Here is a 15,520-nt window from a genome sequence, read left to right as displayed (position 1 = left end):
CTCCTCATCATTAACTATAACGACATTATTTTGTCCCTAGGTGTACAGTTTCATGGCTGCCCGTGCTGCCTAGAGACACCCCAGCTGTATCTGGGTTAAGCTTCCTTAAATTGGTACAGGAAACTTGGATATCTGCTCTGAGAAGGAACAGAAAGGGGCAGGGTGGGTTTAAATAACTACTTTGCTCTTTAAAATACCCGGTTAACTATTTCTGACAATATAGTTCCACAAGTTTTTTTTTTTATTATTATTTAATATTTGGGTTTGAAGGGACCTTCAGAGGTCATCTAGTCAAATTATGCAGCTTTGTGCAATTCTAACGCAATTTCTTTGCATTACCAATGCTGAAATTATGCACTCGGCTTTACATTGCTTTGTAAATATATATCCAATGCCCACCCAGAAAGCTCAGAGTGGGACACTGATGGTGGGGGACACTGATGGTGGCAGAGGGGCTACCCAAAAGGGCGGATCTCAGCTGTGGTACAGGTGTCAGTGACCAGCCCACCAAGGCTAGATGAACGGGCAACTAGTCAATTCCCTTGGGTCAGAGCCCAGGACTCCCTCTGAAGTAGCTGAAGTTAGCTCCTCCTCTGCCCCCAAAGGCAACCTGTTCTGGCAACTCAGCACTTTCCCTTTCTGATTGAGGAGATGCCAGACCTACTTGTAGGGTCTACCCTGCTGCCACTGTCACTCCACTGCCTTGCAACTGGATGGCATGCCTTACCCCAAAAGGTCAAAGCATCCTGCAGTACTACTCTCCTCACTGATCTCAGAGCAAGGCTAGTAACTGAGAAACTTTATTTAAGGTTACTGGCTGGTGGAGGAAGGGGTTAATGCCCATTCAGCTCCCATGAAGTAGCTGGCTGTGGCCTTACTTTCATGTGTCAGTAAAACATAAGGAATTAAAAATTGGGTCCCAGTGTGCTGGAAATGCTTCATATGTTTAGTGAAAATACATTTCACTACATCTCATACATGTACTGAAAATACAACCACCAAAGTCCATCACAGACCTCCCAGAAGTTTTCATTTTGGTTGTTACAGTGTGGGCAGCCCACGGAGCTTGTGCTTCAGTTGCAGTGTGGCAAAGTTCTCTTTGCAGATGGGCTTCTTGGAAGGTAGGTACAAACTCACAGCTCAGAGTCTGTACTCGTGTTCAGACCCCTCCTAAACTCCTAAAAAACTGTCTAGTAGTTTCCAAGTGTTGTATCTCCAGCAGCTAGTTTCTTATTTGGGGTAAACTTTGAGTGGCTCCTTCCTTTTGCACAGAGATCATTTGAACTGATTCTAACGCTGAGTGGTTCAGCAGGACAGCCACTTCTGTTTCCTGACTTCCCCAATTTCTGTTTCCCTTTAAGGACTTCAGTTCCAGTTTGACCTTAAATTGTTCCTGCAGTTTGGCCAGCTCCTTACACAGGCAGCCCGTTTGGATTATCTCTGATGCAAACCATTTCCTGCTCCCACACTGCAGCTTCCACCTGATCACATTTTATAAGTACCTGTTAGTACTCAGCCCTGTACTTCTGAGTACAAAGGAATTCAGGCTAACTTTTGTTACCTCTAGTGACTTTCGGATGAGTCCTCTGAACAACCTCTTTTCTTGTCTTTTCAGCCAGATTCATACTACAATATATGTAATGCTTTTATCAGCAGCCAATAGACTATTTCTGGCAGGCTGCCTTGAGCCTGACATCAGTGCCATGTCAGCAGTTGACTTTAGTGCTCAGCATCTTTTCACATGTCTCTGAACCATGCATGAGCTAACGGTATGCTACTGGTTGCACAGTCTTACAACAGTTTTGTCCAAAGGCCAGTTCTTTCCTGCTGGGCTGTGTGGGGCCCCTGTTTAATTAATTAGTTCCCAGACCACTAACCTTACCACTCCTGAGTTTCCACACACAGTTTTTAAGCGAAAGAGAACCACCCTCTAACAATTCTGCCAGAGAACTCTGCTTTTTGTGCACTGATTCTTGTTTGACCTTTTCCACTACTACTTACAATGTAAAATAATTTCTCAGCTGATCTCTGCAGCAGTGAAGACAGTTTGGCTCAGTGACATGCTGCTTAAATGAATGGTTAGTGAAGTGACCCAGATGGTTATGGGCATTATTCAAACTTCCTTGTTGTTCTGAAACTAGTTGTAACCACTGGAGAGTTTCCTTTGTCCCTCAGAAACTTTCATGATTGTTAGTCACACAATTAATTAGCTTTGTTCATATCTATTGGCTGCATGATGAAAGCAAGTCTGCCACATGGGAGCCAATCCCCTCCTGCCCCGCCACAGCTTTCTCATCTTTGGTGTTTGCACTTTCTGTCTGAGAAGGAGTTAATCTGACACCCAGTCATACGGCAGATGACTTTGTTGGAAGAAAATAAACACTCAACATGCTATTGGCATGTGTAAAATTACAAGACATATCAAATAGTTCCTCCATCATGTTTGCCAGGGGTAAAGCCTCAGCTGCAGCCATATCCACCTACTTGTGATGCATTTCAGGCGGGCTGTGGAGTTAGGAGAATAAGGCTTGGGATACAGAACACAATCTGCAAGGAAAGAGCGAGAGAACTAGGCTTGTTTATTTTTTAAAAGATAATCATCAAGACTGAAGTTTCTGCCTTGGTAACAGACTCTGCTGTGCAGAGTTCAATGAGAAAGCAACCAATGCAGGAATAACAGTAAATGTTATTTTGTAGCCTTTTTGTTAATGTTTTCTGGTAATCTGATTTGGGCTCTGGCCTTGGCAAGAGCCAAAGGTCTTTATCATATCCTAGTTCTGTGGGTATAAAAGGACCATGTTATTTGTTTATAATGTGTAAAAGGTGAAGGAACGGAGGACAGCTCCTGGCTTTGAGGGTGAAGGAACTGAGAACAGTTCCAGGCTTTGAGTGGATAAGAGAGTTACACAGCATGAGTTCCCAGCAAGACAATTCTAATAAATGTAAACCTGTAATTCAGGCAAAATTTTCTGGAAGTGTTGCAATCTTCCCGCAGTTCCTGGGAAATTGATTTCTGTTCATTTCTGATACTCTCTACAGAGATAATAATCCCTATATATGTCATGGTGTTGATGTTATTTGAATGAACAAACGAAAAGCCGTTCTCAGATAGGAAAGTGCTACAGAAGGCCTTTCACTACTATAGAACACTTTCCAGCCTCAACAGGTGATCTGAGAAGTTGGCTGTTGTCCTCTGATCACTTGCCAAATAAAAATCAGGTACAATTGCTTCACAGAAGCTTTTGTCCAACATGGCACTGCAGCTAACCAAGTAGCAGCTGCAAGAAGCGATGCCAATGTGAATGCTAGTAGGTGCAACTCAAGGAAAAGCAAACATGTTTCTATGCCCAACTAAAAAACAGGCAGCACGTGGTGTAAGATATGACCTAACCTTTTTCACAAGAGGAGATTATTCAGTGTTGAATGAAGGACAGAGAGGTCAGTGTGACGCCAAAGAACATGGTATGTATGGTATGGTTTCTACCACTTTAAGTACACCCCTTGATTGGCAGTGGGAAATACCTGCTGGGGGAAATACATATTTACACTTGACTGTCCTACGAAAGCAGAGTTGCAGTTGAAATAGTTCTACAGCAAGAGAAATGTGACTCATACAAGACAATGGACAGTGACATGGGGTGGCAGGTGACCCAAGCCCATGTCCTTCAAGGACAGGATTCAGGTTGATCAAAACACAGACATACCTATGTAGGAAAATTCAAAATTTCAGCGCTGTTGTTTTTAAAGGAGCCTCACTGTTCTCTTTCCTGATTCCTAAATTCTGATCATTTTCCCACAGTACCTATAGAATACTTTGCATGAAATTATTACCCAAATAATCCATCTTTTCTTCTGTTTACCACAGTCTGGCTTTGGGTAACCCAGCTTTTCCTAGCAGGATTTGAATGCCATTTCCTTCCTTTTCAATTTAAAAACGTACATTACAAAATTTTGTAAAATTAACATTTAAGTATCATCACAAAGTTTTTTGAAATTAAAAGGTTTTGAAAAGACAGGGTGCTTTCTGAAGAAGTATTTCCTTGCTTTGCAAACCTGCTGACTCACGGGCATGACAACACCAGGGTCCCAGAATTAACACTGTGTTTGGCCAAGATGAGCTGATTGCTGTTAACCTTGAGCAAGATGGGTTATTCTGCACAGCAGGGGGAAACAGCTGTAGGATTTTGTCCTTGACACAAAGGACATATGTACAACTGTCATGAAAAACATATCTTGGACAAGTCAGTATATTTAGTGTGCAGTGGGATTCCTTGCTGACACTGCAAAGCAGCAGCCGCAGGTGGGAGCTTGCATCTCCACTCACAAAGCCTAATAGAGTGGGAAAGCAGAGATGGTTCAGGGGCTGGACAGGCACACACTGCAGTGATAGACACCCTGAGCTTCTACAGAAACGTGACAGCTGATGTGTCCAAACACCTCCCTCCATTTCCCATAGTCATCCTTCCCCACACAGGGTTTACTGCATGCTGGCTTTTGGACTCGTGCCTTAGGTCGCAGCAGCAGTGACCACAGCTATGCGCCTTACAGCTGCAATAAAAGTATTCTGCAACATGGCAGCACCAGTGTAGCAGATCATTGCCAGCAAGGAGGATGCTCACTTACATTCCAACATCCCGTTCCCATTCCTAGACATGGTTCTGGCCCTTTGCTCACACTGGTGATAACTCTAATCTGACTCGCAAGCAGGTTCAACTCACTAAGTTTACAGAAGGCGCCCATCAAAATCTAGGCTTTTGCCAACTGATGGAACTGAACTGGCTTCAGATTGGCACCAGCACCAGTGTAATGGAAGCAGTGCAGTGGGTTCCCTTTGGAAACCTCAAACTATTAGAATGACTCAACGTTCCACAAGACTTAGACACAATTACCTAGAACAGCAAATGCATTTGAGGGGTTGCAGTATGTATCCTGCCTTTAATGCCACTTCCTAACTGTGGGAACTGCAAGCCATCCTGTTCCTCCTATGTGGTTAATCAAAGAAGAAGGTGAAGAATTGCTGATAGTGCACCTGAGTTTTGAGTAAGCCAGGGAGTGTTTGTGTGCAAGATCAGGCTGGGAAATAGCCTGGGGGGTGATTGTTTATAGAATGGAATTTATAGTGACAGAAAATGGTCACTGGGAATGATGTAGTTGCTGTTTGGCTTCATGGCTTGACTTGTATCTGTATGCTATATATTACCATGCTTGAGCAAATAAAGTAGAACTAATTGTGAAAGCAGTGTGTGTCTGTGTGTGTGTTTAGCCTCTTTCTTTACAGATGCCACGCTAACACCTCTGGCCTCCTGTCTGGCTTGCAGTGTGAGGAGGAGGTGGACTTCCCTGGACATCACGCAATGCACTAACAACATTTTCCAGCCTTCTTCAAGGTCATGGCACAGAAACTGCTCAGATACTTGAAGGCTACCAGCTGGACCATGTGTAAAACCTCATCTAAGGACTTCACATGGACTCCTACAGTACAGCTAAAAATGCAGAGCCTAATTCATGTAGGAGATGGGTTGGCCTTGTTTCAGCTATAAGGCCATGGAGAATCCAGTCCTATAGAATCAAAAACACAGCCTATAATTTTAATAACTTTTCATTTCAAGTGCAAAGCCAGCAAGAAGACAGAGAATACAAGCAAAAAAGCAATTAAGAGTGACATAGATGGATGCGAGAAGATAGTGCAAATGAAGGCTGAGATAAGACATGAGCAGGACAAGCATGTCTAAACTGTGCAGAAGCTTTTACTGGTGCTAGACTGTCTGAAATGACAAGAGCTTTTTTGTAAGTGAAAAGAATAAGTGATCTTTTCAAAACAGATGGTCTGCCAGTTCTGTAATAGTTGACATGAGGATTAAGGCATTTACGTAGCTTGTTCCAGAGGAAATTGCTTCTGGTGAAAGCTACTTCTGATGCCTTCATCAGTCTGACAGCCAAAACATTCCAAGGAAAGTGGCTGGAGGTTGAGCTGAATTTCCTGGAGGAGGTATTAAGGCACCCTGGAAGACCACAGCACTGCACAGTCACACATCAGAAGACCCAGCATGGCCATCCTTCAGGCTGTTTGAAGAGTAGGACTTAGCAGTAGATTATATACTTCACCCTGGACGGAGTTAAAACTTTGAAGGTTTGTAATATCTGTAAATCTTACAGGAAACTAACCCAGCTCTTGTAATTCTGAAACATCTTGGATTTTAGAAGCTGTATATATATATATATATATATATATATGGTTCCAGAAGACATATATCCACTGTTTTTATTATTTTTATATCTGAAACTATGGTCTCCACCTGAAAGGCGTCTGTAATAGGTGTATATGTTTGAAAATGTGGTAACTAGAGAGGCTATACAACTTCATTTCAAATGCTTCTCAGTAATATGCAGATGACAACACTGATGTTGATTCTGATGTTGTCACTGCAAACTCCATTGTAACACTGAATTTTGGCAATTATAAACAGGATGTTCTGTATTTCTAAAATCTTGGAGTACAGAAGCAGTTCCAGAAGCAGGGAAACTCCAGAAGATGGCTTTTGATCAAGAAGTGTACAGCACCTGAAAGGAACAGGAGAGGTGGAAAGAGAAATGAAGTATATGATAGAGATGATCTTACTCTCTCTGTAATACCTGGCACATCGTAGAGGCATTTAAATTGTGTGGTTAAATACTAGGTGGGGAGAAATCACAGTGGTGTGCAGACTCCTGCAGCTCCATCTGGTTTATCTGAACAGAGCTCATCCAATTAGCTCAGCAAGTCTCTAATCAGCAAAAGAGATCTTAAGTTTAACCACTGCCTTCATCACCACTGCAGAAGGGTATAGATCCCAGACTGAGCTGCCCTCTCATCTGGCCATGTTAACACATAGCTATGTGTCAGTCTTTCTGATCTAAATGCTAACACACCTAGATGTGTGTCAAGCGTCAGAAGAGTTGTTTCTGAAAAGCCCTCTAAGCTTTAGCCAGACATTGGCTTCTGGGTACCTGCCACAAATACTGTTCTAAGGGTTTACTTAAGCCCGCATAGGCTCTGCAGGAGCTCTGTGCTATGCTGTGATCCCCTACCAACTGTGATACGATTCAGAGCTGCAGCAGCAGTGAGACCTTCGAGATTTCCTTTACGTGTTGCAGGAACACAGCATTAGGAGCAGAATACTTGGCACACTGTCACAAGTGCAGCACATCTCATAGCAGGAGAAATAAAAATTGGGATTTTATGATCAAAGCTGTATTTTATTTTGCTGCTTTGCGTTAGAAACAACAAGAGCATTTTTGCATTTTCATAAATAACATTCCTCAGCAAAATAAGTTTACCCAGAAAGCTCAGCTGGACAGATTTGTGTTGCGTTTTGTTTTTTCTTAATTCCTCTAAGTCCACTGCAAAATATATCAGTTCTCCAGAAAACAATTGTTCAGAGAGGTCACAACATCCAGTGCTCTTTCTCCCAACAGTTTTAGCAACCCTAGAGCACATTTGTCGGGTTTGGAGGCATTTGCCATTTGTTGACTAGTGGCAACGGCATTGGGCCTAGAGCTTCTCACTGACATTCATTTCGTCCTCTATTTTCCCTGCTTCATTTACTTCAAATGCCCTGAAGCAACTAGCAATGTAAATGTTAATGAGTGATAGGTTTATTAAATGGACCTAGGTTTACCTCAAAGTTTTAGCTGATCTCTCTTAGCTTTGTGAGGAGTGCACTGAGAAAATGCTTGGAAAGGCAGAGCTTTCAGATTTCAGAGAGCAGTGGTGGGAGACTGATTATTATTTTGTGAAGGTCTCAGGGCATAAGATTTGAAGGCAAAAATAGTTTTGAATGAAAATCAAGCTCAAAATATGTCTGGCAGATTTTGTCAGGATGCCAAGAACTGCTCATCCTAAACCAAGGGTCTAACCTCATATCTTGAAATATTAGGCTAGACAAGGTAATGTTAAAACACTTCACATGTACTTGCACTTAAGGTGCTGCTGCAAAAGATGCAGCTGAATTTATAGAGCTGATGATCCTTTCTAGCGCACTTTAAACCTAAAGACATGCAGAGACACCAACATTAAGTATCACACTGTAAATATAGAGGTGTATGTTCAAACACTGCTCTGAGGTCATATAGGTTTTGCTCTGCTGATTTTAGCTGACTGTGCCTATTGGGGTGAGGACTCAAAGGTGGCAAAGCATAATAGTCGTCACTTTGAATTTTTGATCATAGAATCATAGAATAATTAGGGTTGGAAGGGACCTTAAAATCACCAAGTTCCAACCCCCCTGCCATGGGCAGGGACACCTCACACTAAACCATGTCACCCAAGGCTTTGTCCAGCCTGACCTTGAACACTGCCAGGGATGGAGCATTCACAGCTTCCCTGGGGAACCCATTCCAGTGCCTCACCACCCTTATAGTAAAGAATTTCTTCCTTATATCCAATCTAAACTTCCCCTGTGTAAGTTTTAACCCTTTACCCCTTGTCCTATCACTACAGTCCCAAATGAAGAGTCCCTCCCCAGCATCCCTATAGGCCCCCTTCAGATACTGGAAGGCTGCTATGAGGTCTCCACGCAGCCTTCTCTTCTCCAGGCTGAACAGCCCCAACTTTCTCAGCCTATCTTCATACGAGAAGTGCTCCAGTCCCCTGATCATCCTCATGGCCCTCCTCTGGACTTGTTCCAACAGTTCCATGTCCTTTTTATGTTAAGGACACCAGAACTGTACACAATACTGCAAGTGAGGTCTCACGAGAGCAGAGTAGAGGGGAAGAAACTTTTGATAATGAAGACTGTCTGGTTTTATTCATATTAATGCACTGGTCCATCTTGACTCCAGTGTACCTCAGTTTTAAAATCTCAAACGGATATGTTTGCCATCACTGAAAGCCACAGATAGAGATACTTGCCACCCCATTCCCAACCTTACTTCATACCTGAATTGATGCTTGCAAACATGAAATTTAAAAGGCAAAAGGGCAGTCAGGAGCTCTGTGGAACAGGTCAAAATATGTAATAAATCCCCTCTCCCAGAACTGCATCTCAGCTCTCACTGCCTGTGTTTTGAGCCCAGATTTGAACGTCTGAACTTTCCCCCCAGTAGCGCGTGACAGAGTGAGTCTGTGCCAGGTTCCAAAACCAGCTCCAGAGACCTCTCCTGACCACAGACAGGAGCCAGTGCAAGCAGCATGACCTGACTGTGGGGTCACTCAGTGCTGGTGTATTAAAAAGTAAGTCTTCTGCTTCACACTCCTGTAATTGCATTAATGGATTCATGTCTGAGTTACTGCAAGCAGTGCAAAGAGAAGAACGTACAGCACTTACAAAATAAATGTGTGACCACAAGAAAACAAGGAAGAGTAGTGCAAATTAAAGTTGTTTATACATTTGTAGAGAATCCATAAGGTCCTGTAGCAAATGCATCATGACTGTTGGCAATGTATTTTGCTGTATTTTATAGTAACTATAGTGCTGTATTTTATACTAACTATAAATTAATCACAAGCATTTGTAAACATAAAGCTTGCCTGAGGAATGCAAACTTACTGTACCCTAATACAGTACAGATATTCAACATGTTAATTCATAATAACAGTGGCAATAATGATGATGCGTCGGCTAAAATATTACGCCAACTATGCTCATACACAATAATAATTCAGACCATTCTTCTTCTTAGCTTAAAAATGTTCAAATGCACTTCCTTGAAGAGCAAGCATTGAAAAATAAGTGGGAAATCATAAAAGGATTACATCTAAAATTTTGTAAATCTTCACTGTTTGGCTTAATTTCTTCTCACTGTACACTAGTAACATAAAAAACTGTGTTTCAACTAAGTCAAAATGAAGCCATAGTGTCAATTGCCAGCACACAGAAAGTGAAACATTGCATTGTGACTCACAGCTCTTGTCTTGGAAACTACATAATAAAAAAATGTAGCAACTACAGTCATCTTAATATTCATAAATCTGTCTCCTCGCCGCACAGGTGCTGTTGAAAATCTTGTTCAGGATTCTCTGCTGGTGTTAAGTATCCTGGTGGGATGGTAAATGCAGCTCCAAGGACTGAGAGATGTTTAGCAGGTTCTTGTAGGTTATTATAGAATGAAATACAGAACCAAAGGAAGCAGGGAGAGACAGAGAGAATTGGGTTCATTACTAGGAAAGATTTCTGATAAATGTTCATGAGGGGTGAGAGGAGATTGTGAGGGGAGAGCAGGGGTGGCCACGAGGGAAGATCATGAAGGGAGAGGTGGGGTGGTCATGAGGTGTCAGGGGAGATCCTGAGGGGACAAGAGAGGTAGCCATGAGGGCTGAGTGAAGATTGTGAGGGGAGAACAGGGGCGGTCTTGAGGTGTGAGGGGAGAGCAGGGGCCGCCATGAGTGAAGGTCATGGTGGGAGAGATGGAGCAGTCAAGAGGTGTGAGGGGAGGTTGTGAGGGGACAGAACAAGCAGCCATGAGAGATGAGGGGACATCCTGGGGAGAGAGCAGGGGTGGCCACAAGGGGTGAGGGAAGATTGTGAGGGTGACAGGAGAGGCAGCCATGAGGGATGAGGGGAGATCCTGAGGGGAGAGCAGGGGCAGCCATGAGGTGTGAGGGGAGATCATGAGGGGAGAGCAGGGGTGGGCATGAAGGGTGAAGAAAGATTGTGTGGGGAGAGCACGGGCAGCCATGAGGGAAGATCATGAGGGAAGAGGTGCAGCAATCATGAGTTGTGAGGGGAGATTATGAGGGGATAGGAGAGGCAGCCATGAGGGATGAGAGGAGACTGTGAGGGGAGAGGTGGGACAGTCATGAGGAGAGATTGTGAGGGGACAGGAGGGGAAATTGTGAGGGGACAGGAGGGGAAATTGTGAGGGGACAGGAGGGGCAGCCATGAGCGGTGAGAGCCGTGAGGTGAGACCAGGGGCAACCATGGGCTGTGAGGCGTGGGCAAGAGGGGAGATCTTGGGGGAGATCTTAAGGGGAGAGGAGGGGTGGCCATGAAGGGTAGGGGCAGCAGCTATATGGCGTGGTGCTACTATAAGGGAGCAGCCATAAGGTGTGACTCTGAAGATCATGATGGGAAATCAATTTGCTCTCAGTGACATGGTTTAGAGATGGGCTTCACAGTCCTGGGGTAACAGTTGGGCTCCATGATTTTAAAAGTCTTTTCCAACCTAAATGATTCTTTGATACTATGATAATATTACTACTGTGTCAGACAGAACGTGAGCACATATAGTCACAAGCTCACCACCTCTCAAAGACTAAAGTTACAATTAAAAGGCTAAAGCTATCTGACCACTAGTACATTCTCCAAGAGTTATATATGCAAGTCCATGGGTGCAGGATATGCAGTCTCACATAGTTTTCATATAAAAAATACTTCTTATTACTTAGTGTTAACATTGTAGATGACATTGTCTGTTAATATAATGTTTAATTCTTTGAGATAGATACATGGATGATAACAGTATAGTTGAGATACTGGGGGGACAGCACAAACCTGTCTTTCTCCCTTTTGTGCCTCCTGGTAAATCCATAGCTATTCCAAGTTACAGTTTTTAAGGTAGTAGGTCCTTCATATTAATGGTGTAAAAGGGCAAATAAAGGGCTTCAAAATCCTGAATACAAATGAAATTGCACTGGTAATGAGAAGTGGCTGGAGCAGTGCCTCTTGCTGTTTGTGTCTCTGCAACTGTGAGCACAGGCTGCAATTCTTACATGCTTTGTAATACTCAGCCTTCTTCATCAAGGATCTCATCCCAAATATTGCCCTTCTGAGCTATTAGTCATAAGTCTGCAAGGTACTTCTGTGTGGTCAGAGTTTCTGCCCGCAGGTACATGTTATGAATAAAGGGACTGAACCCCAAAGATGGAAGCCCAAATTTAGCGCTTATAAATCAGGACTGCATGCAGAATCTGAAATGGTGCATTTCGTGATCATCATCAGCAAAACTGTTCAATGAACAAACGGAGAATTTGCTTTTTTTCTGACTGTGTTTATTATATGATGCATGTGAGTATAGGCTGTGCACAAAAGCCATGTCTTTAAATAGCACTGGCTGCCAGCAGAAATCCAAAGGAGTGAGTAATGAGCTCAGATTAATAGAAAAAAACTGGCCCAGTTTCCATGGCATTGCTCTTAGGTCCCTGGCTGGGGCTTGACCCCTTTGTCTTGCTGCAGAGGAGTTTGAAAGCAGAGGCCAAATTCTATCCTGACATTTAGGGGCCGACCACAGCTCCAGGCAGCACTAGCACACCATACCTTGCATGCTCTTGACACATGTCTGCAACACTCACTGGAACCAAAACCAACTCTTCAGCTTTTCTTGTGGACGTTCAGCACAAAACCTCTCATGAATAGTGAGGAAGTACACCAAATAGACAAGCAGAATCATTTACATACATTTGTTCAGCACAGTGCATCTGTTGCATAGTTTCCATATTCATGCCATTCTCAGTGAAGAATCATTTGCTTTGTGCTGCAAGAGCAGATGCCCCCAAGCCTCCTTCTTTTCTCCAGTTACGCCTGTATATATTAATTAATTCAGTGGGGTTTCTTCCTGGTTTCACCATAGAGTAATAACGATTTGTTCCACCAGCACTCACAGTAGGTAGATAAACATCAGTAGCCTCATTTCATGCATGGAGAATCTGTGACAGGAGGGTTACGCACTGACTGCTGCTGTAGAGAAGAGTGACCGTGAATGCCAGTTCTGGCCCACAGGAATTGATGTGCTGTGTCCCAGGTGCATACTGTGTTCCCACACAAGCTGTTGAACTCTTGAAAATCGAAGAGTGGCACAACCTTTTAGGAAAATCCATCAGGTCAAGGGAGGTAATTCTCCCCCTCTACTTTCTCTTGTGATTGCCCCACAGCAGTACTGTGCTCAGCTCTGAAGACCCAACACAAGAGGAACCTGGACCTGTTGGAGTGAATCCAGAGGAGGCCACAAAGATGCTCAGGGGGCTGGAGCACCTCTCCTGTGGAAACAGGCTGAGAAAGTTGGGGTTGTTCAGCCTGAAAAAGAGAAGGCTCTGGAGAGACCTCAGAGCAGCTTCCAGTGCCTAAAGGGGGCTTATAAGAAAGAGAGAGAGACTTTTCACCAGGGCCTGTAGTGGCAAAGAGAAGGAGCAGCAGATTTAAACTGAAAAACGGTAGATTTAGATTAGATATTAGGAAGAAATTCTTCACTGCGAGGGTGGTGAGACACTGGCACAGGTTGCCCTGAGATGTTGTGGCTGCCCCTCTGTGCACATTGTGGCTACTGTGGTCTTCATTTACAACATCAAAATACGCACGCTCAACTTTGGATGTACATATATGTCTTTTCCATCTCTTGATGCACTTCGTTTGCTTGCACACATATCAATGTTTGTGGGTTGAGGTGTACACATATGTCAGGATGTCCTAGGTGGGAAATTTGTTACCATTTAATGCCCAGTGAGCCACGGGTAGAGGAACACAGGACTGAACCATACTGCAGAACATCTCAAAAATAAGACAGATGGAGGGGGCCTGAGGCTGCCCAGAAGACTGCACAGGGTGGACTGATTTCTTGGCATAGCAGAAACAAAACAGCCTGACCTTGCAGTACCTCCATAATCCTTCGCTTACCCAGGGATATGCAACACCACCTTGGCTGGGCATTTGGGCTCGGCCATTAAATAGTAAGGAAACTGACAGCAGCTAAACCGCCTGACACGAGGATTTCACTTGCTCTTTCAAATGTCAAAACCAGGTCAGAACTATGAGACAGCAGAATTAGACGAGGAAAAATCCTCAGGGCAGCAGCTGCTGCAATTAGGATAGCTGGAGCTGGAGAGGCAGAGTGGGCAGTGGTACTTCCTCACCTCAGCATGGCCCCATAGCTCGCCAAGGGTTATTTCAGGGCAGAGAAACTGCCAGAAATTATTCCCTAGCCTCCTCATGATCTTCTTTCTCCGTCTTCCTTCCTAGGAACATCTCTCCCTGAGGCTGCATGTGATTGATACATTAATAAAGGGGATTCAAGGATATGGGAGATCTCTTCCAAACCCTTTATCCCACAAACCTACAAATCTATGCATAGGAAGGTAACATTTCAGTGTTAAATTTCCTGGTTTTTAGCAGTCCTTGCCTGAAGCACTTCTTCATAAGCTAGAAGTGCTTAATAGCTCTTTCTGCATTTTTTTCCATGACTCTTTCTAATTGCTTTTGCAATAGTCTAAAATGTTGGCATTCATGGCATCCTCGAACAAGTTCCACAATACAGCTATACCCAGGATGTTAAAAGGAACCTTCATTTGCCTCTTCTGAACCTGCAACCTCATCGTTTTATTGATGTTCCCATAGCTCCTGAGAACTATAGCTGAGAGGCAGTGAATAATTGACATTTTTAACTTTCTCAGCGTCACTGTTAATTTCAAAGACTGCCATCATACCCACCAGCCCAGCTATCTCTTTTTAAAGCTGCTGTGTCCTGTTACAGTTTATTATTTTGCTCTTTGCCTCTCTTCTTGGTACTGTTACTACTTTTATAACACTGGGAGGCCAGAACAGCACATGGCATTTGATATTCAGGCATACAGCAGTTATATACAAAATGTGTGTGTATGTGTATGTATATGTATATGTATTTACTCTCTGCTTGTGTATGCAGACATATATATGGCAGGGATGTTTCTGGTTTTACTCTCTATTTCTGGTTTTATTCTCTATTTCTTTCTTAACATTTCAGTAATAGTTTAGTCCTGTGATCAACACTGAGGACTGCTCTTCTGTTTTCACAGAAGTATCTATTACCACTTCAGGCAACTGTGCCCTAAATTGTATCCATTAGCTAAACTGCTAAGCTTCTTTCATATGTAAAGCTTCCTGGTAGAAACACATGAGATGGGCTGGCTCCTCTGTTTCTCCTCTCTACCTACAGTATCATGGCCCTGCAGATAGATTTCCATGTGCCCATTGGCCCAAGCGAAGGAATCAAACAGTGAGGAGCAACATCCTCTTCATCCTGTGTGAAAGTGCTGACAACTAATACAGAAATTTTTTTTATACATATGGGAACTGTGCAGCCAAGTGTCCATGTAGAATGAGCCAGACTGAGCTCCATAATGATCTGAGCAACAGACAGACCCCTAAATCCACTTTAATACAGGTTATGATCCATCCTTTATTTATAATACAGGGGAATGGGAGAACCCATCCCCCAGCCCCTTTTTCAGTAAGTGTTTGCTTTGCAGGGGAAGATGGAAATCTCCACTATCAGGAGATCTGAAAAACAAGGTAGGCAAACATCTCTCTGGAGTGGTGCATGTCTAACTAATCCCCATGCTGAAAGAAGACTGATTGACCTCTCAAGGTCCCTTCCAACCCTAATCTTGAAGTGTCTGAGATTATCAGCCACCTACAGACAGATAAACAGATCAGCATTTTCTTCTCAGAGCATGTTTGTGGGGGACAATTATCAAACAGCTTCTTCTACCATCCTTCCATTAAAACTTTCATTTCACAGCTGCTAAACTAATATAAGCCAGAGCAATTCTAAATCACTCAGAAGCTGGGTGATA

This window comes from Pezoporus flaviventris, unplaced genomic scaffold (genome assembly GCF_033815535.1).
Source record: "Pezoporus flaviventris isolate CSIRO_AGI_PZ_B2104156 unplaced genomic scaffold, CSIRO_AGI_Pfla_v1 ptg000025l, whole genome shotgun sequence".
In the NCBI taxonomy this organism is placed as follows: Eukaryota; Metazoa; Chordata; class Aves; order Psittaciformes; family Psittacidae; genus Pezoporus; species Pezoporus flaviventris.
Note: the sequence above shows the minus strand (reverse complement) of the source record.